The sequence below is a fragment of the Chenopodium album genome, chromosome 16 (genome assembly GCF_948465745.1).
Source record: "Chenopodium album chromosome 16, dcCheAlbu1.1, whole genome shotgun sequence".
In the NCBI taxonomy this organism is placed as follows: Eukaryota; Viridiplantae; Streptophyta; class Magnoliopsida; order Caryophyllales; family Amaranthaceae; genus Chenopodium; species Chenopodium album.
Genome location: NC_137849.1, coordinates 27,699,133 through 27,716,978, shown reverse-complemented (window position 1 = coordinate 27,716,978; position 17,846 = coordinate 27,699,133).

Below are 17,846 nucleotides of genomic sequence, written 5' to 3'. Positions count from 1 at the left end.
AAATGTTTAATTTGGTTTGGAATATTGACAAGGAATTTTATTATGGTTCATATAATTTTTATTGATCCTTTAAGCATGAGGAAGGAGCTTTATAAGTGTCTATGTACACGAGGAATAAATTCTATGTTGGTGCCTTAGTGCACTTAAGGTGTTTTTAACACCGAGGGATAGGATTTGTGGCGCTTTATGCGTTTAAGGTGTCATTGGCACCGAGATAGAATTAAAAAGGGTTCAACATTAAATATTATGTGGTCATTAATTATTCAAGAATTAAATTGATATATTTGATTGTTTGAATAATTATTGTTGATTGAATGATTATGGTTTGTGAGTCATCACCAAGTTTAGTAATCGGTAAATAACGTAAAGTGAAAGAGATTACGCACCAAAACTCTTGGAACGTATATACCTTGAGTATGAACATATGGGGGGAGTTATAGGGTTTTATATTTAACCATAACTTCTAAAGGAGTACAAGACGCTGTATATTCCTTTTTATTATTATTATGCGCAGGAGTTCCGCCACCTATGTGTGGTTTTTGATGCTGGCACGGTTAGCTCCCGTGTCAGTAACCTCAATTTATTGGGGGAGGCTAGGGGGAAACCCGTTCGATGCGTAATCAATGCTAAATAAATTATTTAGTGTCTAGTGAGAATTTTTATTGAATGTGGTATGCTTGAAAAACAGGTGCAACAAGGTAAGTAGTGTGTTGATAGGAAATTGTATGTTAGTGTGTTATTTACGCTTATGTACTCAGCTTTGCTGATTGTGTGTTTTGTGTGTTTGTCGGCCTAGTCTTTATCTTGGCCCTATGATAACCCATTTATAATGGAGAGTAGTGGAAATAGGTAGAGATAAGTTTTTCAGGTGTTGAAACATATTCATGAATGGGCATGAGTGAAAAGCGTATCATGCTAGTTTCCATAAGTTTATGATGTGTTATCGCTTTAATTATTTATGATAATATTATTATGCGTAACTAACAAAGAGGTTTTGAATTTGGTTTGGTTTTAATAAGGGCCTATAATGGTTCCAAGTTGTAGGTTGATTTTATTTTACTTCGTTTGACTTTGGTTTGACTTTACTTTCGTTGATTTACTTTTTTAGTTGACTTGTTTTGAAAGGCTTTGAAATTAGTCTTCGGCTGTATGTCTTTGATAGTTGCCTTAGCCGTTATCACGGTGGCGGTAATGTCTTAGATATTCCTAATTAAAGTTTTAAACAGGTATTTTTAAAGAAAGGAATTTCTAGGGTGTTACAAAGTGGTATCTGGGAGCTTTGGTTGAGATTTTATTACCACTAAAGCCAAAAACGTGTTTTAAATTTAAACTTGGCCAAGTACTTATTTATTGGTAAAATTTTTAGAGAATTAATTTCTATTTTATTTTATTTTATTCTGATTATTTTATTTTTGGAAGATTAAATATTTATTAATTTAATTTAAAACCAATTTTTTTTTTATTTGGTTCGAATTTTTTTTTAAAGAAAGGTCAAAAAAAATTTTATTTATTTAATGGTCCGAAAAATTTTTTTTTTAGAAGGAAGATTCGAAATTTTTTTTAGGGAGGTTCGAATTTTGCCTTCTTTCTTATTTAATTTCGAAAAATTTAATTAAAAAGGAGTCAAAAATATTTTTAGTTTGCTCATTTTGCAGGAAAGCGAGGATTAAGGTAAGCATTATGTGTTAATAGCTTTAAAAAGCATGTTGGTGAGATTGGGTAGGAAAGAAATTGGGCATATAAGTTAGGAATAATCATGTTCTTGTATGCATTAATTTTTAGGTTTTGATGTTTAATCATGTTTATGGATTACTTGTGAGCATGTATTTATGTGGTTAGAAATAAGAAAATTGTTTGATTGAACATTGAACCTATTTCATGCAAGAACTATATTATTTTGTTTTCTTTGGAAAAGGGAATTCTTTTCTAAGTCTTTTCCTTACAGGATGTCGAATCTTCCTAGCAGATACACCGAACTAGGCACTCTCACTAAGAAACCAAATGAACATCCCTATGATTACGTTCAAAAGATTCGCTTTTACTGTTCCTACAGGAGCAATGTTTTAAAGGATAGAGTTTTTGATAGCCCTGATCGTATTTCAGCTATGATTGTCCGTTGCTTGCCGGATGAGCCCCCTAATTATGCTGTCAAATCCAAATTTTCTGATTTCTATTTACCAGGGGACATCCCAAACTACTACAAATATAGGGACTATTATGGACAACGGTACCCGGATTACAGATTTTTAATTTCCTACCTTGTTAGGGTCGAGAAAGCCCATTGCCGACAACTTCACCTTCCATACCATGATTATTATTTCGAAAATCCAGTGGGGCAAAACCCACCTTCTCCTAGTCATCAGTCAGAAAGTTCTTCTTCTTCTTCTTCTTCTTCTTCTTCTCATTCTTCAGGGAGAAATCAAGTGGAAAATGAGGAACGATAACAGGAAGATAGTTCGCTCATGGAAATTTCTAATCCATATCCACCTTCAACCCCAGTCATTATAGAAATTTCTTCTGATGAGGAGGAAGAGGGAGAGTTCGTGCAGGTAGAACCTGAACCAGAGTCACCTGAGCCGATGGAGGAGGAAGATGATCCGGAGTTTGACCCTGGTAGCTACAAGCAGTCGGCCGACAAGAGAGACGACGTCCGAAAAGATTAGATTTTTATAGTTTTCCTCGTCATGAATTTCCAGTTTTTATTCCAGTTATTATCATTTTAGTTTTAAATTAATAAGTGGCATGACCACATTGAGTTAGTGAGCTTATGTAGTACATAAGTTTCTAGAACTCAATATTATTTTGGTAATTCCAGTTTATTTTAGTTAATAAAACCTTATTAATTTATTTGTCAAAATTATTTATATTATTAATAAATAAATTCATTTATTTTTCCAAAATTTTCCATTTTACATCATTATTCCAATAGCCAAAATTCCAAGCAAATTAATTCAAATAAATTATTTCTAAGCTATGGGAATCTATGGGAATTATTTTTTTTTATTTATCTATGTGATGCTTTATTAAATGTATGGTTGGTTAGCAATCAATAATTGATAAAGCTACAAATTTAGGGAATTCTTAGCTTTCGCTATCCCAATTTGTTAGCTTCAAATTTTACTGTGAATGTTTCAAAGGGTGCTAAGTAATAGATGAGTGTATGTCTTGAGAGCTAACCATAGCCATTCTCTAATATAGACCCAGTTCTTAATTCAGGAGAAGAAAAAAATGGCAGGGGGAGGTAGTTCTAGTAATATTGGGAGTGATTTGAACAAGGTAGTAAGGCAAGCTTGACAGATTGCCAAGGATGATATAACCACCAACAATCCCATAGTGGGAAAAAGGTGTAACAAGATGGTGTTAAGAGGTGAAAACTATATACATACCAAAAGGAGATCAATTCCCGAAGTTTTGACGGTTGAGTTAAAGAGTTATACAAGTTGTTTAAAAACAATTTGTGTCTTGAGAATTCGATGAGAGTGAATAAAAGTTTGTACAATAAGTACTAGAGAGATTTGATTTTTACTATGTCAGTGGGAACGAACAAGTTGTGAATACATCTGATCTTATTTGGAGACGTTTGAGATAACAAACCCGAAATAAGTTTTACCAGTTTTTCATGCAGATAGAAAGAAAAGATAGTGAGGTTTAATTAGATGGAAATGAAAAGATTGATTGCTTTCGAGAAGTACTCCAAATCGTTAAGATCTTGAAGTTTTCAAGGAAGTGGTGTTGCTGAACGAGATGAAGGATTGTGAATGATGAGTTCCAATGGTAATTGTCAAGACATAAAGTTTTGGGAGTTGGATTGATTTGTATAAAGAGTGATTAGTTCATGTATTCGCTGAAAGAAGGGTGAGACCAACGATGAAGAAATGAGATCAAAGCAAGAAAGAAGGTAGGCAAAAGGTCAACAATATGACTAAAGAATCTTTAAAGGAATATTTTGGAAATAAGAAGAAGCAGGAGGGTGGCTTAAGTAACTCTTGAAAGTTAAGGAAGTTTAAACCAAGAAGAAATAATATACTTAAAGGTATTGAGATTATTGAACTATGAATATGAAAATGCCATAAAGGAGAAGAATTTATAACAAGATTTACGAATTTGATTGGGATATGTTGATATGATTTAAGTAAAGATTGGTCATGAAGTGATTGAAGTTGAGATTATTTAGGGGTCACGAGATTTATTCAAGGGATGCGAGAAGAAAAATTATGGATTAATTGAAAAAAAAAAAAAGAAATGTAAGCAAGGGAAATATAAGCAAAGGATATACAGGTTAAGTGAAGTTGGAGGTATAATATGGACATATTTGCGTGTGGATAAAGGATTAACGTTGCATTGTTTAAAAAGGAGTTGAAGGCTATTATTGTAATTCAGTAAGGAAAGGGTTACATTGCCTTGAGGAACGTAAGTAATTGTTAAAGAGGAAGGATGAAAGTGTTTGTATAGTGTCTATTGGGGATTGATCAAAGTGACAATGAAGAGTAATTATCTGTTGATTCTAAGCGAAAATTTGTTTGATCAAATGAAAGAAGCAAATATATTATTGAGATTAGACTTGGGGATAGAACTACTAAGTAAAAATATTCGAAAGAGGATATTTCGAATTTGGCGCTTATGACAAGGTTTGGACGATTCGAGTTTTCATTTTTGCCTTTTGGGATAATGAATCACCTATAATTTCCACGGACTTATGGAATCCAGTGTTTTCATTGAAGGTATTTTGGTGAGTTCTAAGAATGGGAAGAAAAGGACGATGTGAACATCTGTAATAAAACGTGTTGATGCTTAGAGAGAAGCGAATGCACGCAAGTTTTTCCCGAGTGTGAGTTGTGATTGAGAAAGGACCATTTTGGGAAACCTTGTGATAAGAGGAAATGATGATGTAACAGGGATAGAAGCGGTGAATTATGGACTCCGTGATAAAATAATTGTTGTTGAGATTTAAGTTGGACAACGGTGTTGAAGATTTTGATAGATTCGAAAGGATTATTGACAAGTGCATGCCCTGGCGAAGAATAATTGGAAGTTCATGAGAAGTAAAAGGTGTGAAATAATTTTGTATGAATTAATGATTATTTGTGAATGAAGTTTAAAGTTTAAATTTTGAGATAGACTCTCACACATAAGGATCTAAATATGTAACAAGAAATGATTGGAGTTGATAAAGGACCATGGGAGGGACATTCAATGTCATTGAAAGGGATGCAATGTATTGGGAAAATACATTGCTAATAATGTTAAAGTTAAGGGGGAATAAGGAAATTAATCTCCTCGAAAGTGTTGGAAAAGAAAAGTTAAGAAAATGTTGGGGTAACTACAGCATGAGACCAACAATATTTGAGGAAATGAAGAAAAAAAAATCAAGTAGAGAGTGTGAATTTGATCGAATATGTAAGAGGATATGCCATTTTAATATTCATGGAGATAAAAGCTTGAGTATACTTTGTAAGAGTAAGAAGTTTAAAGGAAATATAACGGAAGGAAAGTGAAATACAACCAGGAAAGGATAAGCTGCAAAAATGATTTGATAAAGGTGTATTGAGGGTTTAGAGTGATTGATTTATTCGGATTGTGGTGGATAGATTGTCTAAGTCCGCGATGTTTAAAAACCGATGAAGGAGACTAGGAAGATGGAGCAACTTGCGAAGGCTTACATCAAATCCGTTGTGAGATTACATGGAGTTCCTGAGAATATCATGTCGGATATACATTCCTAGTTTCTTTCAAGAAATGGAAGGTATACAGGAGAACTTTGGTGATACATTGAGGACGACTACAACATCAACCCAATGGTATAATGACGAAATAATATTTGACAGGGGAATTCATGCAGAAAACATGTGTATTCAATTTCAGAAAGGATGTAACAAATTCACCATATAAGCTAGCATTGGTATGTCAACATTTTGAGGTTGGAATAAAAGAACCATGAAAGTTCACTATGTCGGGAAACATTAGTGACTGAAGCAAGAAAAGTATACATGAATGGATTTGATCTGAGTAGTGCAAGTTAAACAGCGGACAAGGCACAAGTGTTATTGAAAGTGTAACACAAAAGACAAAAGATGAATTTTGGTAAGAAAGAAAATTTGAGCCAAAGTATATAGAAATATATATGAATTTGCATAGAATTGGTAAAGTGGCGAATAACTTGGCATATTATCGGACCTTGATAAAGTATAAGACAATTTTCATAAGTCATTGTGAAAGAACATTAACTAAAGGTATGAGTTGCAAAAGGATCTATTGAGTTCAGCCAATTTGATCATGGAAAAAGCTAGACAAAATCAAAGTTTCGAATATCAAAGTCCTTCATACTTTTACTAGAGGATTGGTAAAAGATAGTATAGATGGAAATTGATTATTTTTGGTATAATGAGTAAGGAATTATTAAGAATTTTGGTTCACAACAAGGAATGCATACAGAGAAGTATTATGACCTTACCAAGAATGGAATGAGAAAAGATGAACATAATTCTAAAGTTGAGTTAAGTGGAGTTACGGGGGCGTAACTTGTTTTCTTTAAGGGGGGTAGAGTGCGTTCGAATTACGCGCTTTTTCCTTAATTTTGGCATTTTAAAGTGCTTTTTCGTCAGTTTTACACTGATTTAGTTGATAAGTTTGATTATTTTACACACTAAGATGTGTAAGTTTATTACCAAGTTGATTCTTACACTAATGCTAGTGTAAGTTTGTTAGATAGTCTAATAGTTTACACATTATTTTGTGTAAGTTTGTTAGTAAAGTTGTTATCTTACACATTATTTTGTGTAAGTTGGTTAGTAAGTTGGTTACTTTACACACTAGTTTGTGTGTGAATGAATAGATGAGGTAGAAAGGAAGTATCACAAAAGTACAGCAACTAAAAGTATTAAGAAAAGTTTTTCAGATTTTAAGTATTTATTTGCCTTTAAACGAGTTTTTAAAGTTTTCGTATCTAAGTTTCGAGGACGAAACTTCTTTTAAGGGGGGTAGACTGTAATACCCGTATTTTTATGTATTTTTATAAAGTATTTAAGTATTAATAAAATGTATTGTTAAGGGCTCAAGTATTTTAATTAAATATTTTAAAGGGTTAAAGTATTTTAAATATAAGGTTTTATAAAAGTAAAATATATTTTGGGCCAAGCGTTTATTAATTATTGGGCAATGTGAATTATTCCTACATACTCTTATTGGAATAACCTATTCCAAAACCCATAACTTAAGCCCACATCTTTATAAGCCCAAATTTAACCCTACACTCTCTACTCTATAAATACACCATGAATCCCCAAAAATTTCCCACACAAAAAGGTTAGTCGTATTTTCTCCTTTGTTTTATTAATTTGTGTAATTATAATTATTGATTTATGGGTTTTGATTTTATTGTTTGAAATTAATTTAATTAGTATCAAGTTGTATTTTGATGATTAAACTTTATAATTTCAGATTTTATAAATGTCATAATTTTCAGATTTTGTAAATTTTATAACTTAGCGTTTTTAATTATTGAAAATCACGATTTTAGGGTTTTTACAAACAATTGATTTAGAGCTTTTATAGTAATGATGTTTGAAATTTTGGTGATTATAACTACTGATTAGTTTAACTTAATTCCAGAATATTTTAAACACGTAAATCCGTGTTTTAATTCTTAGATTTCCATTCGTTAATATTAAACCCGTTTTAATCCCGATTAGGTTCTGAACTCATCCAATTTTGATAAAAAAAATAGTGTTTTCCATTTGGAAACAATGTTTTAAGAAAGACTCACTACCTTTGGTAGTGAGCACCACCCTCTCGTGGCCAAATTCAGCCTCTAAATATGATTTTCGGGCAATTTTTGATTTTTAACGAAGTTTTTTTATGCTTTAAATTTTATCCTTGAGTTTTAAAAGGGTTTTTGATTAGTTTAAAATGCTGGAATTTTATTTAAAGTAGTATAATTGTGATTTTAATGAAAGGGTGTGATTACCCATTAAAAAGGAGTTTAATTAGGGGTTTTAAATAATTTTCAGATTTTTTATAAGTAGTCTAAAGTAAATTTAAGTTGCTGGAAATTGTGTATACAAGGAGAATTAATATAGTATTATCGTCTCTTTATGTAGGAGACTTGATTCGGGAATTGTTATAGTGTAATCGGCTATTTTAAGGGCTTATTTGAGGTACGTTCGTGTACTTAGCATAATTAAATTGATGTAGTAGCGTGCTAAAGGTGTTTGATTGATTACAAGTAGTGTCATGCTAGGTTTGGGATTGGAAATTATGATTTGGATGTTATTGGTGATTGGATTATGAAGCATGATTTATTTGTGACGGAATATTGGATGGAAAATAATAGTTTGGAATATTATTTATGAACCACATATTTATTTATGGCATGATAGAGAGCATGTTTCATTAAACTAAATGTTTAATTTGGTTTGGAATATTGAAAAAGAATTTCTTTATGGTTCATATAATTTTTTATTGATGCTATAAGCATGAGGAAATGAGCTTTATAAGTGTCTATGTACACGAGGAATAAATTGTATGTTGGTGCCTTAGTACACTTAAGGTGTTTTTAACACCGAGGGATAGGATTTGTGGCACTTTATGCGTTTAGGGTGTCATTGGCACTGAGGTAGAATTAAAAAGGGTTCAACATTAAATATTATGTGGTCTCTAATTATTCAAGAATTAAATTTATATATTTGATTGTTTGAATAATTATTGTTGATTGAATGATTATGGTTTGAGAGTCATCATCAAGTTTAATAATCGGTAAATAACGTAAAGTGAAAGAGATTACGCACCAAAACTCTTGGAACGTATATACCTTGAGTATGAACATATGGGGGGAGTTATGGGGTTTTATATTTAACCATAACTTCTAATGGAGTACAGGACGTTGTATATTCCTTTTTATTATTATTATGCATAGGAATTCCGCCACCTACGTGTGGTTTTTGATGCTGGCACGGTTAGCTCCCGTGTCAGTAACCTTAATTTATTGGGGGAGGATAGGGGGAAACCCGTTCAATGCGTAATCAATGCTAAATAAATTATTTAGTGTCTAGTAAGAATTGTATTGAGTGTTGTATGCTTGAAAAACAGATGCAACAAGGTAAGTTGTGTGTTGGAAGGAAATTGTATGTTAGTGTGTTAATTACGCTTATGTACTCAGCTTTGCTGATTGTGTGTTTTGTATGTTTGTCGGCCTTGTCTTTATCTTGGCCCTATGATAACCCATTTATAATGGAGAGTAGTGGAAATAGGTAGAGATAAGTTTTTCAGGTGTTGAAACATATTCATGAATGGGCATGAGTGAAAAGCGTATCATGCTAGTTTCCATAAGTTTATGATGTGTTATCGCTTTAATTATTTATGATAATATTATTATGCGTGACTAAAGAAAAGGTTTGAATTTGGTTTGGTTTTAATAAGGGCCTATAATGGTTCCAAGTTGTAGGTTGATTTTATTTTACTTCGTTTGACTTTGGTTTGACTTTACTTTCATTGATTTACTTTTTAAGTTGACTTGTTTTGAAAGGGTTTGAAATTAGTCTTCCGCTGTGTGTCTTTGATAGTTTACTTAGCCGTTATCACGGTGGCGGTAATATCTTAGATATTCCTAATTAAAGTTTTAAACAGGTAGTTTAAAAGAAAGGAATTTCTAGGGTGTTACACAATGACTCTTGTAGACAATGGGTCAGCAATCAATGTTTGCCCACTTCGAACTGCGAGGATGTTAGGGATAAAAGATGAAGCTTTGTCTCCATCTTCACAAGGAATAAGGGGTTATGACAACACTCGTCGCCAAGCCCTTGGGACTATCACTATGAATGTCACGGCAGGTGTCATTGAACATGCTACTACTTTTCAAGTGGTAGATATCAACGCTTCTTTCAACTTGTTGTTAGGGCGTCCTTGGCTTCATGACCTTAAGGCCGTCCCTTCATCCCTTCATTAACAAGTGAAGGCCATAGTTAGAGGTATTCCCGTCACTATCGATGCTTCTCAATTGAGAATTAAGGCAATTGATAAGCCTATTATAAATGTGGAGCATGATGAAAACGATGAAGACTTATGGGGCTTTAATGCAGAAGAGGTCTCTTTTATCGACGAAGATGGAAAGACCCCTCTTCACTACGACCTCCATTCGAATATGATAGTCAATAGTATACTCCGAAAACAAGGACACTTTCTTGGAATGACTCTAGGAAAGAAGAAAGGAGTAGCAACACAAATGGGATCGCATGCCCTTCCTAAATTAGATACTTTTGGACATGGTTTTGAACCAACTTCGAAAGACTATAAGCAAGCCCGAGAAAATATTAATTCACGGAGGAATGCTCGTACTCAAAAGAAAGCAATCCCAATGGACCAATATCCTCTTACTCTAAATGGTCATTTCATAAGAGAGGGTGAGGACTACCCTTGTTACGAATTTCCTGAACCTTTTGTCAAAGATGGGATAAGACAACCTAGGTTCGAGATTTTCTTGGATTGCAATTTCTTGGATGATATTTCAACTCCTACACATAAGGAGAAAGCACTCCATGCTTTGACTTTAATTTCATGGGATTACTCTTTGGCTACGAGAAAAATGAGCCTAAGCGCATCGATGACAATTCAGCGCTTATTCAAAGATTCTTACAAAGCAAAGACTTTGATCCCTCAAAGCTCATTACTCCGGCAGAAGGACTAGTCCAAGGGTGGAGAAAGACTATGAAGGTGGGAGGATCTCTATAACAACAGGACAAGGACCAACGTTCGACGAGTCTGAGTCTGAGTCTGAGTCCGAGTCTGAATTCAAGTCTTCTTTAATCAAGTCTTCTAAACCTTCTATAGTAGTATCTCCTTCTTTTCCTCCTACTTCAAAGTCTACCCCTAGGATAGTTAGTAGTCAAGTCCCATCGGACATCTCTTTATTTGATGTAATGATTTTCGTATTTAATAATATGTATTCTTTTGCTTACTCCTCGTGTCATTCCCTTACTCAAAATAATGAGCATTGCTTAGCTAACAATGAAAATGACAAAGAAATAATTAAGGCAATGGAAATACTTGAGAATAAAACACCGCTAATTGAGGATACTGAAACGATTGATATCTCAAAAGATCCAACCATTAAAAGAGAAGTTAAAATTGGTCTAACTCTTAATAAAGAAGAAAAACCAATTTAATAAATCTATTAAAAGAATTTATTGATGTGTTCGCTTGGTCATATGAGGATATGCCAGGAATAAATAGAGAAATAGCTCAACACACAATACCACTAATCCCAGGAATGAAACATGTAAAACAAAAGTTACGTCGAATGAAACCCGATGTAGCTCTAAAAATAAAAGAAGAAGTTCAAAAACAAATAACAGCAGGTTTTATAAGGGTATCCAAATACCCCCAATGGGTTGTGAATGTGGTACCAGTCCCCAAGAAAGACGGAAGGGTAAGAATGTATGTCGACTACAGAGATCTAAATAAGGTAAGTCCAAAGGACAACTTCCCTTTACCACACATCGATATTTTGGTAAATAATACAGCGAACCACGCGCTTCTCTCATTTATGGATGGATACACAAGGTACAACCAAATTCTCATGGCAAAAGAAGACATGGAAAAGATTACATTCATAACACCATGGGGCACTTACTGTTACACAGTAATGCCATTTGGGTTGAAAAACCCAGGTGCCACTTACCAAAGAGCAGTGACTGCCTTACTCCATGACATGATGCACAAAGAGGTAGAAGTCTATGTGGATGACATGATTGTAAAATCAAAAGATCGTCCAGGACATCCAGTAGCCTTAAGGAAATTCTTTGAATGATTAAGGAAATACAATATGAGGCTAAACCCATCTAAGTGCGCTTTTGGAGTCACCTCAGGAAAACTCTTGGGCTATGTCATTAGCTCTAGAGGAATAGAGATAGACCCAACTAAGATTAAAGCAGTCATGGAAATGCCACCGCCCAAGACCGAGAAGCAAATTCGAGGATTCATTGGCTGGATGCAATACATAAGTAGGTTCATATCCAAGCTAACCACGATATGTGAACCAATATTCAAGAAACTCAAAAAGAATGTACCAGTAATACAGGACGATGAGTGTCAAAAAGCCTTTGAAAACATCAAAGCCTATCTCGCTAATCCTCTTGTATTGGCGCCAGCACTTTTGGGAATTTCTCTTCGATTATACTTAACAGTCACTAAAGAGACAATGGGAGCTATGCTTGCGCAAGAAGTAGAAGGTAAAGAGAATGCCATCTACTATTTGAGTAAAAAGATGCTTGAATATGAAGTACGCTACACACCACTTGAGAAATTATGCCTTGCATTAGTGTGGGCCACAACCAAGTTAAGACATTACATGCTCGTTCATACAGTCTATGTAGTATCTCGAATGGACCCACTAAAGTATCTTTTCGTGAAATCTACATTAATGGGTGAATATCAAGGTGGATAGTCAACTAAGCCTAGTTTGATGTAAGGTTTATGCCTCAGAAGGCTATCAAAGGATCAGTGGTCTCGGACTTCTTAGCGGATTTCCCAATAGAAGATTCGACGCCAATGCATGAAAATAAATTTCCAGACGAAGACTTGATGCTTACAGAAGATGATACTTGGACATTATACTTTGATGGAGCTTCAAACTAAAAGGGTTGTGGCGTAGGGGTATTATTAGTATCACCTAAAGAGGAACACGTCCCAATCTCTATAAAGCTACACTTCGACGTTACCAACAATGCTGCAGAATATGAAGCATGTGTAGTAGGCCTCGAAACTACTTTGGCATTAGGAGTAAAGAAACTTCGAATATTCGGAGACTCCTCTTTAATCATCAATCAGATTTCCAAAAGATGGAAAGTAAGGAGTGAAAGCTTAGCCCCTTATCAAACATACTTGGAAAATCTTACTGATCAACTCAAAAAGGTAGAATACACATATCTACCAAGAGAGGAAAATCAATTTGTTGATGCCTTGGCAAGACTAGCCTCAATGGTTAGAATTCCTAAAGAAATTGAGTAAATGCCTCTAACAATAGAGAAAAGGCATAAGCCCGCTTACATCCAGGCCATAGAAGATGATGAGGAAGCTCAGGAACAAGAAGAAGAGGAAGAACCTTGGTATACTGACATCCTCAATTATGTCACCAAAGGTGAATATCCACCTCACTCTGAAAAGAGAGTAAAGCGAGCTCTAAGGCTTTTGGCTTCCCAATATGTACTCATAAACGATGAACTTCATAAAAGGGTACCTAAAGGTAGAGCTCTCCTATGTGTAGACAAAAAGGAAGCTCAAAGAGCAATGAGAATAATCCATGAAGGAGTATGTGGAACTCATATGAATGGCAAAATGCTAGCCCAAAAAGTAATGCGCCAAGGATACTATTTGACTACCATGAATAGGGACTGCCATCAATATGTAAAGAGATGCCCTAAATGCCAAATACATGCTAACTTGCAACATGTTCCTCCATCACTTCTTTACACCTATACATCACCATGGCCATTCTCAACGTGGGGTATAGATATTATTGGAAAAATCACCCCTCTTGGGACAGGAGGTCATGAATACATCTTAGTGGGGATATTGATTACTTCACAAAATGGGTTGAAGCAGCATCATATGCAAAACTCACCGCAAAACATGTAGCACTCTTTATCGAAAGAAACATAATATGTCGGTGTGGAGTCCCACATGAAATGATACGTGACAATGGAACTCATTTTCAAGCGGAATGTGAAGAATTGCTTCAAAAGTATGGTATTCAACATCATCATTCTTCCCCATATAGGCCCCAAAAAAATGGTGCAGTAGAAGCAGCTAATAAGAACTTAAAGACTATCATCGAGAAAATGACAGAATATTACAAGGATTAGCCTGACAAACTCCATTTTGCTCTTTGGGGTTATCGCACGTCAATTCGCTCATCCACAGGAAATACGTCATTCTCCCTAGTCTATGGAATATATGTCGTACAACCTATAGAGCTAGAAATACCTTCTCTACGCATCAGGTTAGAAAGTAAACTCGACAAAATCGAATGGACTAGAGCAAGGTATGAAGAGCTAATTCTACCTGATGAAAAATGATTAGAAGCTCTACATCATACTCAATGTTATCAAACTCACAAGCCAGACACTTTAACAAAAAGGTCAAGACAAGAAACATTAAAGTGGGAGACTTGGTGTTAAAAGCATTAAGGAAAAATTTTCTAGACCCAAGAGGCAAATTTAAGCTTAATTGGTCCGGACCATACATTGTCAAAACTATCCTATCAGGAGGTGCCGCAAAACTAACTGATATGGATGGTAATGAATTCTCAAATATGACAAACCTTGACCAACTAAAGAAGTTCTACCCATGATAACTTTAGTAACATACTCGAGAGAGCTACGTTTGGCCTGATTCCTTAGGAAATGATACGTAGGCAACCCTTTACAGGGTGCGGCCACTTTAATTTTTACAAATCTTGCATCCCCACATCAGTGCGTCAACACAGAAAAACGGTGCGCCGAATTCATGATCAGTGCCGCACTATAACATCTGTCACGCAACAACAGATCCAGCGCACCGCGATAGGATAGTCGCGCTGCGACAAGTTCAAAAGTCCAGCGCCAGTAATTTTTCGTCGATATGAGCGAATTTCGGTGTATTTCTAGAATTTTCAACTTTCGCACTCGAACAATTTTTGAAATTTATTCAATACGTTTTCATTGCTTTAATTAATAATTCAATGTAAAAAAGTCAATTTAATTCAAAAGCTGAAAATTGCATTAATAAAAATAAAATTACATTATTGATAGAATTAAAAATTAAAGCTTAAAAATAAAATTAACTTAAAAATAAAATTAACTTGAAAATAAAGTAGCTAATAAATTGATTGCAAAAGCAATGCTCTAATCTGTCTTCTCTTTCCTGGCCCTCTTCCAATTCTTCTCTACTTCTTCTTCATCATCCATCTCTTTCACCAATAGGGATCCCTTAGAAGACCTACACACAATCTTAGAGTCAATAGTTTCTCCAATAGTCATTACACCATGCTTCTTTTCAACCCATATATTCTTTTCTGCAGAGTCAGTTTTTCTTTTCTCATCCTTTGTAGTACTTTTCTTCTTAGGCGTAACAGGGGTCTTGAATTCACCTTTTTCACCCAATTGCTCCTTAGGAGGAATCTTCTTATCTCATAGGTGGTCTTTCACATTGGTCTTACTCAACTTTCGAGCTTTGTTCTTGTCCTTTTGAGATCTACCAATTAGCCATTGCTTCATATCCCTAGATAAAGAAGGAGGAACCTCTTGGGTAACAACTTCCCACAAAGGTCTAGCACACCAATAGTCATCAAACCTCTCTATGTCTTGTGAAACCGAAAATTCATAAGGGAGACGAAGATCTCCGGAGGGAATGGTTTGAGCAAGTCCATATTATCTCTTCACTCTAGAAGGGTAATAAAAGGTCAACTTCGACAAGCTAGGAAGACGACAAAAAGGTTGACCATTGACACCAACCATCTTCTCAATCTTCCACCAAGGAACAACCCACTTGATAGCAAAGTCGCGGGTTTCAAAGATTCTACTCCACTCCCGGCGGCCCATCTTTATGGAAAAGCGTTTCATCCTTCTTACAAAGCAATTTGGGTGTATATTTTTCATTACTGTCAGGAGGACTGATTAATTCAAGTCTCTCCATTAGCCATACCTGCAAAAATTCAATGCAAATAGTTAGTATTACTATACAAAATTATATTTTTGATTTCTGCAATTAAAAGTATTAATTTTCTACCTGTAATAAAATTGGAGAACCTCGAAGAGGTGCTTTTGGATCTCTTTTGAGCTCATCTTAGCTAAGCATTGTTTCTCCAACGACTAATGGCATTGGATTTCTCCCTGATTCAATTTGCTCCATGACAGACACTAATAATGCTTGACTCTCGCGAATATTACCACTAGTGAGGATATATTGGCTAAACATGCAAAAGAGGAAAGCCCTTCTCTTATAAACATGAAAAGACTCCGAGCGTGGTCTATCAAAATAAAAACGTGCAAATTCCTTCAAATTAATCACATTCCCATGCACAATATCTTTTAAATCCCTATCCCTAAGGTTAAGGAAACGCTCAAAATCCTTATAATAATATTCATTAACTTTAGGAATTATCGCAAGATTTAAGGAAGGGGAGTCGAGGATGGCACCAAATTCTTCCGGTAAAGGGCAAATTTCATCATGACCTAGTCTAAAGCAATGGGTGTCTGGGTCCCAATACTCTAAGGCGGTATGAATAAAGTCTATGTCAAGATCTACCCCTTTAATGCCAAGCAAACCCTCCAAGTGAAAAAAGTCAAGCTCTTTTCTCTCTTTAGCAGTTAAAGACCGGCACCACTCACGAGTAAAATCGTTAAAACTCTTAGACATGATGAAAAATTAAAGAGGATTTTTTTTCAGTTCGAATTGTACGAAAATCGACGGATTTGGGGGCTATTTATTAAAAAAGCTGACGCAAACCGAATCCCGAAAGGATTCGGAAAAATAAATCCAGCGCACCGCGACAGATTTGTTTTTTCCCACGTCAGCGTTACACGATTTGATGACCATGTGTTATCCCACGTCAGTCTTATCCAAACATTAATTTTTTCACATCTTATCCAAACACTTATCCCATATTTGATTATTTTGAGTTGAATTAAATTTAAGCTCATTTTAAATCAGATTCGACTTTATTTTTCATTTTTTCTTTTTGGGGGAGAAAGTCGGATACCCTCCATTAATAATAAAAATAACTTAAATTTTTGCGCAAAAATAGTCACACTTTTCACACACTCACTCATATGCACATAAAATAAAAATGAATAAAAATGCAAAAGATAAAACAGACATAGTAATCATAGGATATGTATTTACAATATGTCTAATACAAGTGTCAAGTCAAAATAAGCAAAGTCCTACAAAGTCAAAATAAAATATATACAGATACAACTATGATGATAGAGGACGTAAATGAGGAAGAACCCCAAACATATCAAAAGAAATAACGTGTAGTCCGTGGAGTCAACCCTTTACCAGGGTTAGGATCGTTGGTGGCCGGGATCGAAAGAGTGGGGCCAGTCCATCTTGCCTCACCCTGTGGCTGCACTCCTAATTACTGAGGCTGCTGTGGCTGCTGCGATGATGAGCCTACCTCATACATCCCACCACCCGCTAAAGGAGCCGATGTTGCGCCTCCTTGGCTAGTCGCCTTCTTCGAAGCACCCTCAGACGAAGAGCTCGAATCCTCCAATGCAACGTTATGGTCCGACTCCGCTCGACCACCTTGGCTCCCTGCCGAAGTACGTCAGCTCCTCGAGCCAGATCTGGACCTCTTCCTCCGAGTCTCAGGTCTCGAACGAGTACGCGTCGGAGGAATAGACTGAAAAAAAAATTAGTCAACTCAAGCATGGAAAAATAAATAAACAAGTAAGCAATAAGGTCAAAAGCTAGCTCGGTGAGTCAATCTCACGAGCTGATAACGAAAGGCGTCCATAGCTCTCGCCATCCTCGTCATCACCTCGCGGGAAAACTGTAAAGCAATGAAGTCAGAAATAATAAAAAAAACATCTATGCAAACACAAAATAATGATGAGAGACTTACAGAGGTCTGGTGGCGAGGTATCAACTGCTCTATCAAGCGCCACGGCTCAGGGGCCAGAGAAATCATCTCCTCGACCGGGCCAAAAGACCCCTGATGAGTGATAGACACCGGTTCAGACATAAAATCCCTAGCCGCTGCTGTAACCTGTCAAAACAAAACCTAGGCAATTAAAATCTGCTAGGGGGCTATCAAGAGAAAAAATTTAAGGCACGAAATATACCTTCGCCTCCTCCGATATACCAAGAGG